This window comes from Tasmannia lanceolata, unplaced genomic scaffold (assembly GCF_043159265.1).
Source record: "Tasmannia lanceolata isolate RefF3 unplaced genomic scaffold, GAP_Taslan_0.1 ptg000026l, whole genome shotgun sequence".
Lineage (NCBI taxonomy): Eukaryota > Viridiplantae > Streptophyta > Magnoliopsida > Canellales > Winteraceae > Tasmannia > Tasmannia lanceolata.
Window position 1 is genome coordinate 5,701,322 of NW_027518703.1, and position 18,043 is coordinate 5,719,364.

General features: G+C 38.7%; 1 long non-coding RNA gene across 1 annotated transcript in view; it reads right to left on the bottom strand.

Annotated features, from left to right (window-relative positions):
* LOC143858772 (uncharacterized) overlaps positions 1 to 16,419 on the bottom strand; it is a 67,197-nt gene extending 50,778 nt beyond the window's left edge. The window contains exon 1 of the long non-coding RNA XR_013239037.1: positions 15,846 to 16,419. This is a non-coding gene — a long non-coding RNA (uncharacterized LOC143858772). The remainder of the gene's footprint in view (positions 1 to 15,845) is intronic.
* Positions 16,420 to 18,043: the final 1,624 nt, after the last annotated feature.

Below are 18,043 nucleotides of genomic sequence, written 5' to 3' on the forward strand. Positions count from 1 at the left end.
AGAATATAGCTCTGCTCAAAATCTTCTTTCATCTATGCCATCTGCTGATGCTGAAAATGGGCTAACAGCCTGTCACCTTCTGAACTCTGCTTTGCTTTGCATTTTGCACACAGGAGCCATATGTTCTCTTTTCTCTGGTTTTTTTTTACTCATCACCCCGGCTTTGGGAGAACTTAGACTAACAAGACCTCGAAACTTGAACTCGACTCGACAAAGGAAGGACTTTGACGAACAATGAACGATGACGTTTATAAACACATGACTTCAACACTAAGAGAGACTGAAATCTGCTTCTTAGTCTGATAAATATTTTAAAATGGTTAAAAGTCCACCACTCTTAGAGTCTTTTGAATACCGTGTTTAAAGATGTTTTATTCCTCTTTTCAGTATTTCCGTCATGGTTATTATCCCTTTGGATTGCTTAGTTTCAACCTCCCTAACTCAAAGAGTACCAAAGGAAGCTCTACTGGTGCTTACTCAGACACTGGAGTGATGCCAAAGAAAAATGAAAGTCTAGCTGGCTTTTAGAAGCTGTGTCCTCTCTGCATGAAGTCGCTGCCATGACCAAATTGCCTGGATTGTCTGCCCTTGCAAAATTTTCATCCAGCAGGCTCAGCACCCTAATTTTTGCCCAAGCCGCCCTTTCGGGTTTTCAACTTAGCGGGTGAATGACCCTTACTTTTGCCTAGACCGCCCGTACGGGTTTTCAGTCTAGCGGGTCTAAGACTCCATCATTTTTCTTTTTTTCTGTTTTTCTACAAACCTGGGCTTAAATACAACAGAAGGACTTTCAGGTAGGCTCAGGTTCAAACAAGGTAAACATTGATGTGCTTGAATGTATTTAAACCGAATCTGGACCCTCCAGACTGCCTATGTATCCCTGAAGAAATGGGAATCAGGTTTGCGTAGTTCGCCCATTGGGACTTCAAGGATTGTTATTTATTTATTTTTAAAAGGTTGCGAGAGGTTGCGACCGAACCTGAAATGAACAGGCTGCCTACGTACCCTGTAGAAAGGGATCAGCTCATAACGTAGTTCAGGTCCAGTATCTTTTATGATGCAAGTTATAAAAGATGACCCTGATTTGAATTTGTCAAAGAAAGAAGTTTTTTTTTTTATATTGGCCCAAAGGGTTTGCAAATGATTTTAAACATGTAGGTTGTTGGCTCAAAGCTCAAATCAATCAAAGATGGCATCCTGGTGTATTAGGCATAATATTTCTTTAACTGATTCAGGTTTGTAGTTTCATTTAAGTTTTCTCCATTTTCATCGAGGAATCTTACGGCTTTTTCAGGCAGGACTTCATCGACAATGTAAGGACTTGTAGACACCCCATTTTGACCGTACCCTGAACCTCCCGTGTTTGAGCAAAACCCTATCAAACTAAGGCTATAGGATCCCAAATTTCGCCCCAAGGTAGGTTAGGGTTCCAGCTAGGTTCCCATAAAATTTCGTCGAAATCGGAGTGCGTTTGCTTAGCGAACGAACCGCGAGAAGACCATAGCGTAAACCGCAGAAGGGGGGTGATTTATACTGGAAGGTGCAGAGCATGGATTGAATAAGACAAGATTTCTCCGCACGATCATCAGAAGTTTACGCAACCGCGCGCTTATAAAAAGTGGTAGTGCCAATATCATCACCAAAATTTTCTATAAATGCCGACTTAATCTCATTTTAAAAAAAAAAAATTTCAGAGAGAGAGAGAGAGAGAGGGGAAAATGGGTTTCTTGTTTAGATCTTCTTCTCCGATCCCTCCGGTCAAGCTCCGATTGAGCTCCGGCGAGCTCTGACCAGGTTTCTTTTCTTGAAAATTTGGATTCAATTTCATTTTCTCCAATGTTATAAACTTCAAAAAGGAAAAAAATTTGTTTGAGAGAGAGAGAAGAGAAAATCCCTTTTTTCTGAAAACCTAATCTACCGGTCTTCTTCTCCGACTAATTCGTTTTCTCCGGCGAGCTCTGACCAGATCTGACCTTTTCTTTTAATTTTGGAGAGATAAAATCTGAGAGAAAGCAAGTGAGAAAAAGGGGATCTCGATTGAAAACCTAGCAAATCATCTTCTCCGGCAAGACTCCGGCCGGATTCCGGTAAACTTTGGCTATGATTCCTTCTTCTCCGATTGATCACCGGCTAGCCTCCAGTAAAGCTCCGATCAAATCCAAGCCCTAGATCATTCATTCGAAACTCTAACTTGCAATCTCTATTTTCCGATCAAGAAATCAACTTGCTCCGGCAAGGATTATCTTCTCCGGCGAAGCTCTGTTAATAGTAATGGAGATCTTGTTGATGTCCCTCTCAATTCGAGCATTTCCATTTCAAGCTTTGGCAGCCTTAAGAACATCAGTTATTACGAGGATCTAATATGTGATTTCGTCTCTATTAAGGTCCAAGAGCTCCATCTCGTGATTTCTGTACTCTCCCTCTATCTTTCTCTCTTAATATTATTTCCAGTTTTCTCTTGCTTTATCTGGTTTTGGTTAAAAAAAAAAAAGAAAAAAAGAAAAAAAGGATATGTCTGTGTTTTACTCTTGCTCATGATCTGTTTGCTTAATTGCCTCCAAGTACCGAATGTTTACATTAAATTGAGTTCCCTTGGGATAATATAGATATGCTAATTGTTACTTGAAACGCTTTTTTTTAAAAAAGTTTTATAAAGGAGTTGATTATCAGTGTAGCATGCGAAAAGCCATTATTCATATGATGTGTTGGGTGAACCCTATTTCGATGAGGGCTCCAAATTCATCTCATGCTACCCTTGTTTGGATAAGTGTACCAAGCCCACTTGTGTTCTGTTGGAGTATTCATGATCCATTTGCCTTGTTTTGGGTTCCATATATATGATCCTCGCTCGAATATCAGTCAATGAATTTCAATTTCTAGTGTCCCAAGACATGTCATCTTCATTTATACTAGACATCTCAATATGTTTGTAAATGTTTTGAAAATGATAAGAGCATGATAGTAGTAGTTTAAATCATCATTTTGATAGTTTAAGAAAGAGATTTTCAGCTGTGGGTCTGTAATTTAGAGATGGATTCATTGATGTTCTTTGGCTGCTATTCCATGGTTTAATCTTGGTGATAGACTCATCTCTTATATTTTCCAAAGAATTATAGAGAGTAAGATTAGACCATTTCATCAATACCCATTTTTTGTTGTTGTTCAAAATTAAGGCATTCATTACTTGTCCACACAGTTATGGATCATCTACTCGAGTTCTTTGTGTTACCAGCCTCATATACCTTGTTGCTTTGATTATCTGATCCTAACAATTGTCAAAATGTGGTCAATCAGTTGGTTTGCATGTAAAGTAGCTTGAATGGGCATTAGGTTTTAGTTGCAAAATATTTCACAGGTGAACTAGGATTGTTATCTTCTCACTATCTTTTATGGAATGTTTTCAAAGCATGCCTGGGAAGACGATTTCAACTGAATTGCATGTCATATGAGACAATTACATTCCTGATGACAATTAGGTCTATTCATGACAATACTTTCTCGGGTTGTTCTCTTTTCGAATTGATTTGCTTAAGTTTTTTTTTATCATTTTTTTTCTTTCTATTATGATGCTTTAGTAGCTTTGGGTGCCTTAGCTGATTAGTTCTAGATTTTGGTATATTGCTCTTTTGGTCTTGCATAGAAATTATTCTTACATAGTCATGTATCCGAGTTGTGTAATCCTTACTAAATTTATCTGCTTGTGAATATTATGTTAGCTTGGTGGAGCTTGATAATAATAAGGATGTGCTAGCTGGAGTTTCCCTTTTAGGAGACAAGCTGTGTCTCGATACAAAGTCGTACCCCCTTTTAGTAGACTTTCTTAGTCTTTTAGACACCCTTAGACACTAGCTCCTATCATTGCGGGCGATGAAGGCGCTAGCCCAAGCCTATCATTAGGGGACTTGCTTAGTCTAAGTAGCGCTCCCCTCTTTTGTTTAAAAGACTTGTCTAGTCTTTTAGAGGTACATTCCTTAAATCTTAGGTCTCCATTCATGGCAAAGGCAATGATGGCTCTAGCTGGAGCCAACCTTTTAGAGAGACAAGCTGTGTCTCATCGGAAAAATCAAATCTCTTTAGGAGACAAGCTATGTCTCAGCAGAGAAGTCAAATCTTCTGGAGACAGGCTTTGTCTCTTTGATCATTGTGTTCTCTCTTTTTAGGAGAATTTTCCAGTCTTACTAGCATCCTTCTTTATCTCCATTTCTTTTAGGAGACTAGCCTAGTCTCATTTGCACTCCCCTCTTGAGGTTGTGCACTAGGAATCAGTTATTTCGTATAAGAGTCTTTCCATTAGCATTGGAGTCTGTCTTTAGCTAGAGAGTCAGTCTTTCAGGAGTCTGTCCTATCATCATAGGGGTTAGATTTCTTTCCAACCTCTCATCATGTGATTTTTATCCGCTCCTGCAAGGTATAGGATGCTGTCCAACCCTTGCAGAGTTGTTATTCTGTCTTTTTTCCCCGCAAAGCATAGGATGCTGTCCAACCTTTGCGGGATATCAGGAGTCTATCCTGCCCTTATGATGATAGAATTTTGTCCCTTTGTGTCAAAAACATTCAAAAACATCTAAAAAACCAAAAATCTCAAAAATCTTGAGTCATTAGGAGTAGTTAGGAAATTCTTTCCGAACTACGTTGGCTTGATCCCTTTCAACAGGGTACGTAGTGCAGCTTGGGATCCATATCCCAAGTCCAGCCAAACTTTTAAAAATAAACATTTCAAACCTTAAAAAAAAATATAAAATTCTTCAAAACCTTTTCAAAAATATATTCCCCTAGAGTTAGGAGTTTGTCTTAGCTGTTTAGGGTGTTTTAGAGTTAGGAGTCTGTCCTGATTTATATTGATATGGTGTGTCCTATCGTGTGAGTGTCCCTAGAGTTAGGAGGCCTCGAGTCGATCGGTTAGACATTTAGTCGAACTGATGGCTAGACTAGGAAGCATATAGTCAGCCCGTGGTTTTCCTTAGGTTGCACAGCCTAGTTACACATAGGATGTAGGGCTCACCTGCATTAGCTTAAGGCTAATCAACTTGCATTAGTTAGGGCATATAGAGAATCCTAAAAACTACAATTCACTTGAACGTAAGCAATTGTGCAAAAAAGCTTTAAAAATCAGTCGAGTCTAGTGGATCGAGTCTAGGATAGTGGTTCTAGATGGTTAGGCATCGTAGTTTAGAATAGGTCATCGAACTACGTTGACTCCGATTCTTCCCGAGGCCGGGATACGTAGAGCAGCTGAGATGGACGGCCATCTTGGTCCGAGTCAATGCATTAGAGTTTTAGGATTCATTTTATCCAGTAATGTTTAGAATTGTTTTGTGTTATATATTTTGCTGTGTTTTCTTACTTTCATGTACAGATCCTATACCTTTAGCTGTAGCATACATGTGTTTGCACACCAGAACTCAGGCACCAATTAGGTATGTCACTCATAACTTAGTTTTTTTTAGGCTTGTCACTCAGAATCTAGCTACCCCTAGGTGACACTTATTTTATTTCTTTTTGTGTGTTTATTATTCATCTCCGAGACATGCATGATTGGATAGACGTCTTCTCGAAGATATTTGTTCCCATTTCATTTGACTTTCGCCCAAAACTCTTCAAAATTAATAAATAAATGGCATAAGAGACCAGGTGTTTGCACTTGGGCGGATGAGGTGCTCTTTAGACCTTCCGAATTCGTAACCAAGCACGAACCTTCTTTTATATCTCTGGTTATCCGTTGCAACAGAGCATAGTATGGGATCCAGGGCCCATTTGCCTTTTTCCTTGGATGGCGACTCTTCTTTGTTTAAGGTACGCCTCGAATCTGGGCTAGTCCACGAATCGAGAGGTATCTCACCTTTGTATCGCCACTCATGCTGTGAGAGGCACTTCTTTCGAGAGTTCCTTGGTAGAGCTCTCCATTCATGTGGATGATCCTGAGACCTAGCGTGGGGCACGCCCCCCGCCGCCGCCTCTCTCTCGGATCGGGGTCCACAGGACCAGACCAGTTTGGCCTGAATTTACCTCTCGGATCAAATACCGGTGCCCTATAGGACTTCAAAACAAGATCTCCAGGCTTCAAGTCTTGGACACGAACTTTCTTGTTGAAAGCTCTCTTAATCGGCCTTTGATATCCCTCAATGTGGTATAAAGCTCTCAACCTCTTCTCATCTATCAACTGCAATTCATCGTGTCTGGCTTTTGTCCACTCAGACTTTGGTAAATCAGCCTCTAGCATCACTCTCAAAGAGGGAATTCTCAACTCAACTGGCAAAACTGCTTCCATTCCGTACACCAAAGAATACGGAGTCACACCTTTCGAAGACCTGATCGATGTCCGATAATCCCACAAGGCATATGGTAGCTTGTTCGACCAGTCTTTATAAGTCTCAGTTATCTTACTGATAATGACTTTGATATTCTTGTTCGCTGCCTCTACAGCTCCATTTGTGTGAGGTCTGTAAGGAGATGACTTATGATGCTTTATCTTAAATTCTTCACAGAGGTGTACTACCTCTTTTTTAAATGTGATCCATTATCGGAAATCAGCTCATGAGGTACTCCGTATCTGCAAAAAATGTTTGCACGGATAATCTTCGCAACTGTGTTCGAAGTTATGGAAGCATAAGATGCAGCCTCGATCCACTTTGTAAAATAATCGATAGTTACCAAAATGTACTCATGACCACTCGAGGATCTTGGATAAATCTTTCCAATGATGTCTATTCCCCATACTGAGAATGGCCATGGCGAAGACAAAGAGTGCAACTCTGAAGGAGGAATATGAATAAGATTCGCATAGACTTGACACTTGTAGCATTTCTTCACAAAGGCAAAGCAATCTGCTTCCATTGTGGGCCAATAAAAACCAAGTCTCAAAATCTTTCTGGATAATATTTTCCCATTCATATGAGGGCCACAGACTCCCTCATGAGTCTGCTCAATAAGCTCTGCAGCTTTATCCTCATCAACACATAAGAGTTGTATTCCGTCAAAAGATTGCCTGTACAGCTCTTCAGCACAAATGATGAAGTTGGCAGCTAATCTCTGAAGAGTCTTCATCTCTTTACTTGAAGCTTCAGGAGGATGTCCTTTACCAGAAATGAGGTTCTTTATGTCCATAAACCATGGCTTCCCATTTGGACACCTGGCTGATTTTTCAATCCCATTCACATGAGCTGGAGCCCACTGTAATCTCACAGCTAAGAGTTGGACCTCCATAGTTGCAGAGATGTCTAGCATCGAAGCCAAAGTAGCCAAAGCATCAGCAAAATGGTTCCTGACTCTTGACAAGTGAGTAAAAATGATATTCTTAAATTTTTTAACCAGAGATTCCAAATATGTATTATAAGGGATCAATTTATCCTCTCGAGTTTTTCATTGCCCATTGATTTGACAAATAATGAGCATTGAATCCCCAAACACATCTATGTCCTGAACTTGAAGAGCTAAAGCTGCCTCAAGTCTTGCTATACAGGCTTCATATTCTGCCATGTTGTTCGTGCACTCAAACTGCAGCTTGATGGACATAGGGATATACTCTTTCTTTGGGGATATCAAAACTGCACCTACTCTTTGACCCTGGTTATTGACTGCTCCGTCAAAATACATCAACCACTTGGTACTTGGAATTTCTTCTTCAACATTCATGATCTCTTCATCAGGAAACTCAGTTTTCAGAAAAGCATTCTCCTCTGTAGGACAATCAGCCAGCTGCTCAGCTATAACCCGTCCTTTAATGGACTTTTGAGTGACATAAGTAATGTCAAACTTAGATAACAATAACAACTACCTCGCGGTTCTTCCAGTAAAGGCGGGTTTCTCAAATAAGTACTTCAACGGATCCATTCGTGAAAGTAAAAGAACCTTGTTCGACAGCAAATAATGTCTAAGCCTTTGGGTTGCCCAAACTAATGCTACACAAGTCTTTTCCAAAATGGAATACTTTATCTTATATTCTAGCATCTTCTTACTGACGTAATAAATGAGCTTTTCTCGCTTAGATTCTGGATCTTTCTGAGCAAGCATACAACCCATTGCTGTATCTGTGATTGACAAGTACAACAATAATGGTTCGCCCGGAATAACGGGAGATAAAACAGGAGGCAAAGATAAACACTGTTTAACTTTTTCAAAAGCTTCCTGACATTCCTCATTCCATTTCTTTGAGGAATTCTTCTTTAAAAGCTTGAAAATTGGTTCATAATGTCATAGTTAAATGAGATATGAACCTTCTCAAGTACTGAACTTTCCCAAGGAAACCACTGATCTGCTTTTCTGTCTTAGGAGGTTCCATTTCCTGGATTGCCTTGACCTTTTGAGGATCAACCTCAATTCCTCTTTCACTGACCATAAATCCAAGGAGTTTCCATGATGTAACTCCGAATACACACTTGTTTGGATTCAGGCGAAGGTAATATTTCCTGATTCTCTCAAAGAATTTTCTCAAGGCAACTGTATGCTCTGGTCTAGTCTTTGCCTTTACAATCATGTCATCTACATAGACTTCAACTTCTTTGTGAATCATATCATGAAGAAGAGTAGTTGCAACCCTCTGATATGTAGCACCAACATTCTTTAACCCAAATGGCATTACTCTATAGCAATATGTACCCCATTGAGTAATAAATGCTATCTTTATCATGTCTTCGGGTGCTATTTTAATCTGATTGTACTTGAAAAATCCATCCATAAAGGATAAGAGTGCATGTCCAACAGTATTATCCACCAGGAGATCAATGTTCAGCAATGGAAAATCATCTTTTGGACTTGCCTTGTTCAGGTCCTGAAAATCAATGCACATTCGAACCTTCCCATCCTTTTTGGGCACTGGTACCACGCTAGCGAGCCATTCAGGGTATTTAACTACTTGGATGAATTTCACCTCTAGAAGTTTCTTGACTTCTTCATAAACTTTCAACTCCCATTTAGTTTTGAGTTTTCGGAGCTTTTGCTTCTTTGGATTAATGCCAGGGATTAAGGGTAATTTGTGCTGAACAATCTCCTCACTCAATCCCGGCATGTTATTATAAGACCAAGCAAAAACCTCCTTCAAAACTCTTTAAGTAGAGTGATTAAATCTTTGCGCTCCTTAGGAGATAAATTTTCGCCAATCCTTATTTTCCGAATTAAGGTTTCATCACCAATATTCACAGTTTTAATTTCCTCTGCGAGTGGTTTTGCTCAGCGACTCTCCTCCTGTTGAATCATATGTTTGATTTCAGGGGGAGTTTCGTCGGCATCCTCATCAGAGAGGGAGTCTTGATTGTTATTATTAATATTATCAGATTTTAAAGGAGATTCAGTAGGAGAAATAGAAATAAGAATGTACACAGAAGAAGAGCCGTTTATTTTATTGAAAGTAGAATTGAATACATCAAATGATGAATAGCCCACATCAGGCTTTACAACGGACTCATGACTCGTATTTACAGACTTGATTGACAAGTTGACCTCAGTGCCAACTGACTCAAACAAATACAAAGAAGAAACATCAGGCCCATCAGCAGAAACAGCCTCCAACTCGACCTCACTAGGAGAAGTGGACCCATCACCAACTTCAGAAATAAACTTGACCTCTATGGTACCTGTATCAAAAGAATCATTAGAAGGAAAAGACTCTGAATTAGACTCAGAGACTGACACATACCTATGAACAACTGACTCTTTTGAGGAAAAATGACAGGACTGAAAAGTAACCTGAGGTAGGACCTGAGAGGTCCAGTTAGTCAAAGGTCCCTCGGCCGGGTGATAAGGTGAGTGGGTTTAGTACGAGCGGGCTCTTGCTGATCACGGCCACAGTCTGTGACCTCTCATGAAAAAGGGAACCCAGTGCGTCAGGCTCCATTGCATCTGCCCAGTCTATTTCAACTTCTGTTTCAGTTCCTGTGCCCTGCAGACTCATCAACTCATCATCAAGCTCCAAGTCAAAGAAAATCTCAAAGCCTGGTAGCCACTGTCCGGTCGATTCATCTTTCCATGCTTCAGCAAAGCCACAGAAGGGGATATCAGATCCTTATTTAAGGAATCTCCCATTCATAGTCAAATTAAGTGGTGCCATTGGCAAGTCCAAACCTCTACGGCGACACTCTGCCCATTTCAACATGTATCGCTTCATCTCTTTGACCTCTGCCTTAGTTAGCTTATATCCAAACCCAAACAAACAATTGAAGGTATGAACAAACGGCCATTCGGTTAAACCCTGATGATTTCTGCCAAGTCCTGCCCCTGGGATATAACCCTCTAGACGTATCATCTTAACTACATTCGGGTTTGTACTGCTCAGGAAGAAGATCTCTTCATTCATCGCTTCTTCAACAGTTATGGTTGCTACTTCCAAGGAGAAACCAGTCAAACTAATATCTCCTACTTTTCCCCTATTCGATTCTTGAGAAATTTGACCCACTTCAAAATCTGGGTCTCCCTTAACAGTGATCACCTTATTGTTCAAGATGAATTTCAATTTCTGATGTAAGGTGGATGGGACAGCTCCGACTTTATGTAACCAGGGACGCCCCAAGAGCAACAAAAAGGAGGCTTTAATATCTAACACTTGGAATTTGATGTCAAATTCTTCTCCTCCTATCTGTACCTCTGTAATTAGAGTTCCGATCATATATCTTCTGGTCCTGTCATAAGCAAGAATACCTTGGTCAGAAGGGACAAAGTTCTTAGGTCCGAAACCTAGAGTAGTCGTTGTACTGAGTGGGCATACATTCAGTGCAGACCCATTATTAACAAGGACTTCAGGCACCTTCTTCTTGTTACAAATGATAGTAATCCAGAGCGGTTTCGTATGGTCTCTGCCTTCTGGTGGCAAATCATTGTCTGTAAATGATAGAGGCTTCATTGCTTTAGCCATAGAAACTATACCGACAAGCTCGTCAGGAGTTATCTCAACAGACACCTGAGCAGAGTTTAGCTATTTCAGCATCACTTTCCGGTGCTTTGAAGACGACATTAAGAGACCCCAAATAGAGATATTTGCTTGGGTCTTCTTCAACTGTTTCAAAAGATTATCATCTTCTTCATTTACCATAAGTTTATTCTGCCTCTGGCCATCAACAGCCCTCGCAATCTCAGCCGGATTGTTAGCGCTCAACTCAGGAGGTTTAAAGACTCGCCCTCCCCTGGTCATGTGACACTTCTCGTTACACTGATCATCTAGCAACAACAACTCATCTTCATCCATACTTAAAACATAAGGAATTCCATTGACATCTTCTTCTTCGAAGTCATCCATCCCTAAAACGTATAGAGTCTTTCCTTCTTTTCCCATATCATCATAATGAGGGATATACGACTGAGATGAAGAGGACTCAACAATCTCGATGTCGTTGAATGACACTACATACGGCTGTTTCCCTTTCACATCCTCAAGTTCTTCCTCGTCAAACTTCAAAATATATGTTTTATCTGACATGATAGAACATATAAGAGCAGAGGGATCAAGGATGAGCTCATCTAGAAAGATGGCATTAGTTGCAGGAGTGGGAACAATACAATGATTCAGGAGAGGATTCTGAGTAATATTTGGTCCTTTAACTGCGAGTTCATCCTTATCGATCATATTTTGAATTGCATGCTTTAAAGCTAAGCAATTCTCAGTAAAATGCCCTGGACCTCTATGATACTCACAATACTGATCTTTCCTCCAGTTTGCGGGTAATGGATTAGGTGCAGGTTTAATATCCGGAAGTCTAATCTTCTTATCTCTTATCAGCTTTTTAAGTATCATAGGCAGGGGATACGGTAATGGATCAAACTGTCTGAACTGCCTTTTCACCATTGGTTTAACAATTTTCGCGACAACCCTGGCCTCTGGTCTAAAAGCTGGCTTAAAATAATCACTGCATGGACCTCTTTATGGGGGGCCATATGCATCTTGCCTTCTCGCACATCAGACAATGTCTTCGCTCTAAGGCCCTTAGCTATAGTGTCCTCTGTCTGGGTGCCAGTTTTTATCAAATGATCAAAACTTGGATAGTGCTGTGGTGCCATAAAATGGAAGTACTGTGGGGATAGACTTTTGATCACTAACTTGATTTGATCATCTTCTGGCATCCTCTAACTCAACTGCCCAGATTTGCGCCTCCAGCGCCTGATAAACAATGTGAAAGTTTCTTGGGGACCTTTCTTTAGTTGCCCAGGTCTCTCTTTGTTATTTCAATCCCCTCCACCATTGAAACTATTCAACAAACAGGTTCAATATATCGTCCAAAGTTCTGGTTTTCTCATGCTTCAGTCTCAGAAACCACTTTTTAGCTATTCCTATGAGAGACATGGGAAATAGTTGGGCCATTTGTTCACGACTTAGCCCATGCTGCTGAGAGAGCGTAATAAACCATCTACATGGTTTCTTGGGCACCCAGTTCCATCATACCTATCATAATCTGGTGCCTTGAACTTTGGCGGTAAAGTGACACTAGGGGTCTCAAAAAATTCACAAATATCAAACCTGTTTGACCCTTGGAACTTCATGCTTTCAATGTCCCTAGCCATCTTCACACACATATTGAATAATTCTTTCTCCTGATTCGTCTGTGGAGCACAATATTCTTCGGCATATGTGTCATCATCTAGGTCGATCTCCATAGGAGGAATATGAGGTCTATTGAGGTTAGGAAATGGGGCAGGAGGAGGTTGGATGACAGGCCCTATAGAAGTAGAGGTCTTGTCGGTATTTTGGGATTTTAGTATGGCCATTTCTTCTTTCAATCCCGATATATCTCGAGACATGTTTATCAACATTTCTTGTATGACCAACATGGGATCAGTTGAATCAGCCAATAGGTCAGACTCAAATGAGTTAGGTAACTCAAGTGTAGGGGATAAAGATTCTCTGGATGCTACAGGTGAGTCAAAATGACTGACAAGTCTAGAGACAGAGAAAAGTCTAGACCAGGTAGGTTTGGACTGGTTATCTTTTGATGGAGCGATGGTTGCTCTCTTTCAGAATCCTGAATGGAAAGGAACATATTAGATTAAATGAATGATGAGTGAAACAAGACATGCTGATCAAATAAAGATAAGAGAAAACAAACTCACTTTCATTAATAAAACTTGATCTGAATACAAAGATAAATTGGTAAAATAAAGGATAGAATGAAATTCTGGACTACAAGATGCTTAGGACATAAGATAGATGAAGATTCTCAATCATCTTTTTTCTCCAGTCTGGCCTTCTTAGGCTTACGATTTTCGATGTCCTCTAATAACCACTGATAATACCCTTCAGACACTCCACAATAAGTCTCGCCTCGCCTGCTCTACGATGATCGCATTACTTTATGATCCCAATCTCTACAGATTTATTCGGCAATATGATGATTGAATTTTACAAGAGGATGATCAGGTGCTGGGAGATAAAACTCAGTTCGAAAACCCCCATGCGAACATTCAGTTTGAAGTCCTCCGAATTGACGGAAGATACGGTCCGGGATATAGAATGAGGTTTTCTCCAGACCAAGAAATTGAACAATTCTATTAGCTCGGGTCTGGGTTACAAACTGATGATAAACAGGGAACCACCAAGTAATTTGGTCAGCTTGACGAGAAGCTAACCACTCAATCCATTCATCCTTAGTATAGGAGAAAGTTTTTTGTTCCCATTGGTCAAACTTGGACAAAGTAAAGTCTTTGTTTTGCAAAGGTACATAAATTTGGAGTTTTAAACAGAGCCAAACGTACAGAAGGACTGGGGATCCAGCAAAAGTGGTACGGACTCCATTGACAATGTCATCCAATCCATTTAGAGTTTCTGGGAGCATGGTGGGGATTGGATTACTCTATTTGGAAATCTGATATACAAAGTCCAAAAGTTTAGGGGAAGCATAATGGATTTCTTGGGAAAGTAACCATTTGGAGTAGACACATAAAACCAAGGCATGGCTACGGCTGGTTTGGAATTCTTTGGTTAGCGTACCGGGCTGAGCAAAAAATTTGACCAATTGCTTAATAGACACACCCTTATCCCCTAAGACGGATTTAACTGGAACAACTTGAGAGGAAATATTACGTTTGTGTTTACACAAACGTAATCTATTAATGAACACGAACCTTAGTTAAAATAAAAGAATCCACGTTGATAAGAGCTGTTTTAGATTACTCTAACTTCCTTAAAACACTTAAGATATAAAACTTCACTTTGAATTCTCATATGTATGGAAAAGGGCCAATGAAGAATTAAAGTTCACCAATTTGGGCAGCCATTAGTCATGCCAATACCAAACATAAACAAAACTGCATTATCATGACATGCTTATATTTAACAGACTCACCATATTAGACCAATTCATCAATTCCACCAAATACAACAATAACGTCCAAAGACAAATAATCAGGTGAAGTTTCATAAAAGTTACTTTAATTGAAATATAAATCCCTTCCCTAATAGCTCTCTTGAAAATAGTATTACTTTATAAAACCACCAATCTCATCAACCCTATATGGTTTAACCCTCTCATATACATAGCAGTGCTAAGGAATAAGGTAAGAGGGCTGGTAATATCAATTGTAAAGAAAAGAAAATAAGGGTAGAAATATGTGAAAAATGTAAAAATGGGCTACTAATATCATAGTGAGATGATGGCTGCCAAAGTACAAAACGAAAGAAAGGACTGCAAATATCAAATCAATGGTTACCAAAATCAAAGTGATGAGGGCTGTTAGTAGCATAAATAGATGAGGGCTGCCATTTTCAAGAACACAATAATGTAGAAATCAGCCACCCCTAATTAATCTTGAAGAAATATTATCAGCATAGCCATATTTAATAATTACACTAGCTACTTTGCCTCTTATAGCAGGTAAATTTTCTTCACTTCAACTAAGTATACCAAGTATGAAAGCAAATAGTCTTTTCTAGATAACAGTACATACACGAAATAAATTGAACTTACACTGTCACTTATGCTGAAAAAAATTAACTATTCATCTAACTAAGTAAAAATTTCTCGTTGGAGCAACCTTAATGCTACTTGTACAGAGTATAACACTTGTGAAATAGAAAAGCCCAAAGACAAAAACAAACTAATGACTTAGATATGGCCAGGACAGGTTGGTAGTCATAGTAATTTTAGTTGCTGAAATTAAGGTCCAAATGAAAACATAGCTATGTAAATACAAATGAATTTTTAGATGACATTAAAAATAACAAGAAAACAGAGTATCATCTTACACTTTTCTGTATATACATTCAAGAGGCCAACATAAAGAAAAATAAGTTACATAGACCACATCACCTTTATTCTTTTTTAAAGACCAAGTAGAAAAGACTTCAAAAACCAAAACTTTTCACTCTTACATTCTTTTTTTAAAAAAATTTCTCAAACACTCAGGGTATACTGATTGAAATCTGATATTGCAAACGACCAATGCCTAATGGAGGGACGTTTTCATAGCCATTCCATCAACAAATGTGTTATAAAATATAATATTTTGTTATCCTGGAAGCATCTTCAAACCAATTTCAGATAATACAAATATGTACTGATATAGCCTGTAAAAAAAATAATTGGCTAATTAATAAAACTTTGTCATCCATTTGAAACAGACTTAGCCTAAACCAAAACTCATTTTTATCTCTTAAATCAACAGTCATTCACATTTATAATCCAAAGAAAATCAGCTGAAGCAAATTTAAAAAAAAATATTCCATCTTGAAGCTCATTTTATTTCTTTTTAAAACATAACCTAAAGTTTCAGCTAAAAACAATTGATCATCATGCAATCTAGCATCTAAAACCCGAACTAACATACATTAACATCAAATTATTTAACGAGCATCACTTACATCATATGAATTAAAGCAAGAACCAATGACTAGCTTTAGCTCCCAAAATTTAAACGTATAGGAATATTACCTGAAATGCTGATGTAGAGACTGAATAGACACCAAATGATCTGCGCTTGGAATTACTGACCAAAGCTTGAAGAAAACTCCCAAATCTTCCGATCTATTTTCTTTAAGTTTCGAGTTTGATTATGCTTTTCTTCTTCCTTTTGAAATACTCAATTCTCTCAATACTCCTCCAATGCTTTGCGATGATGAAGAAAAAAATCGAGATTACAAAATCCGAGAATGCAAGATCAGATCAGAAATTTTCAGATTAGACCCCCAAGGACAATGATTTTCCCTCAAAATTCCAGATCTGAGCTTATGAGGAGTAGACCTAAAGCTTTCCAAGATATATCTAAAGATTATAGTCTAAACTAGGGTTTTGAGAACTTGAAGTGAGGTTTAAAAGATGCTCAAAGAGGAATGACAGCAGTATAAGGGACTAATGATGAAGATCAACACAGTGAGGGTTGATCGAAGCTTAGCCGAAGCATGACAGGAGAAGAGAGCTTGTAATCGAAGAAGAAAAATGAATGAATTTAGGGTTTGGACGATCTCTCGTTTCATTTCTCTAAAAAATATGCTCTGCTAGGGTTAGCCAAATCCCCAATTAGTGAGAAATGAGGCCTTAAGCCTCTATTTATAGATTTTCAGAAATTTTTTGACCCCCTTAAGTTTGCTGGACACCCCATGTCATGTTTGCACTAGTTTTGGATGAGTAAGGGTGATCCACAAGAAGAGTTTTTAATGAAAATAAGATACCAATTCGCGCCCCTTTAGTTACCCAGGAACACCTATCTACTGCAAAATATGCTGACCGGATCACCCTCTGAACCCAATAAAGCACTCCTCTTCTGCTACACTATGTATACACTACTATCTCACGAATTGTGCTCGTCTTATCAGGCAAACCTCGACGGATGTTAACAAAATTTTAAATGGACCTAAATGGGATCCTAACCTACCATATGGCATAATTTGTGACTCTAAAACACTAATCTAATAAGGTTTCTAATCGACGCAAGCTATTTGGGGTTCGGTCAAAATGGGGTGTCTATAGATGCCCCTCTTTGGCAGAGCGTGCCTGACGCGTGAATGCCAAAGCTGAACAAACAACACATTTTGATCGACCCCAAAACAATGCAAAGCAAATTTTTGGGTTTTTAGTTCTAAAACAGTATTCACAAAGGTAACTCTGAGACTGCAAGAGTGAAAATGAGTGTTTAGACCCTGTTTCTTTTGGATTTTGAGAACCCATGTCAGTCCAAAATTGATTGTTGGACTCAGAATTAAGGCCCTACTGCATCTCAAATTCTTAATGGCCAAGCATGGTAAATCACTCATTACCGGATGTTCCAATTTATTCTGTTAACATATTTATGCACGTCACAATAGCCCAAGTTGGTTTCTTATTTAATTTCAACTCTAAATACCAGAGTTAGAGACATTAAGACTAAAATTAATATTAGTAGAGCAATACAATATATAAGAAAATAAAATATGACTGTTTCATTCAAAAATCTCGTGTGTGCTTTTTTCATTAAACTATAATTTTTCTCTTTCTATTTTTATGAAAGTGTGCAATTAAAAGGATACTTCGTATTTAATGAAAGTCAGCAGTTAAAGAGTAAGCAATACGTTACACACATGAGCTTTCACACCCTCTTTTGTATGCTCTATTCTTCTTAAGTCTATAGAGCAATACATTATCTTGTTTTCTATCTTTGCTAATTAATGAACTTAATTGTCTCATTTATTTAGGTTCTCCATGGCCTTATCTTGTTTTCTATCTTAATAAAAAAAGTTACTATCCTATTAGTGATTCAATGCCTACAACTAAATTTCAACCGGCCTCAACAAATGAACATCTTCCAAGGCTATCAAATAATATTTTTTTTCTAGGAAAATATTTTCCTATCTACAATTAAAAATAAACAATATGATTTAGAGGGATATAATCACAAATTGAAGGTCCATCTATGTGAAAATTAAAGAGGAATAGTTCATAAACGTTTATCGGTTTTAAAAACAGTAAGAAAATTTAGATATAATCATAACATAGGTATCACAAGTGTAGGCCATTGATTTGCGGCACACCATCAGTCCATATGGTGGCCATAGGCCCCATGGATGCAGGAAACTATAACCTCTTGATCAATGGCCCCTCCATATCAACACTAAAAGCATGCAAACTAAAATTCCCCAGTGGAATCATGGAGAAAA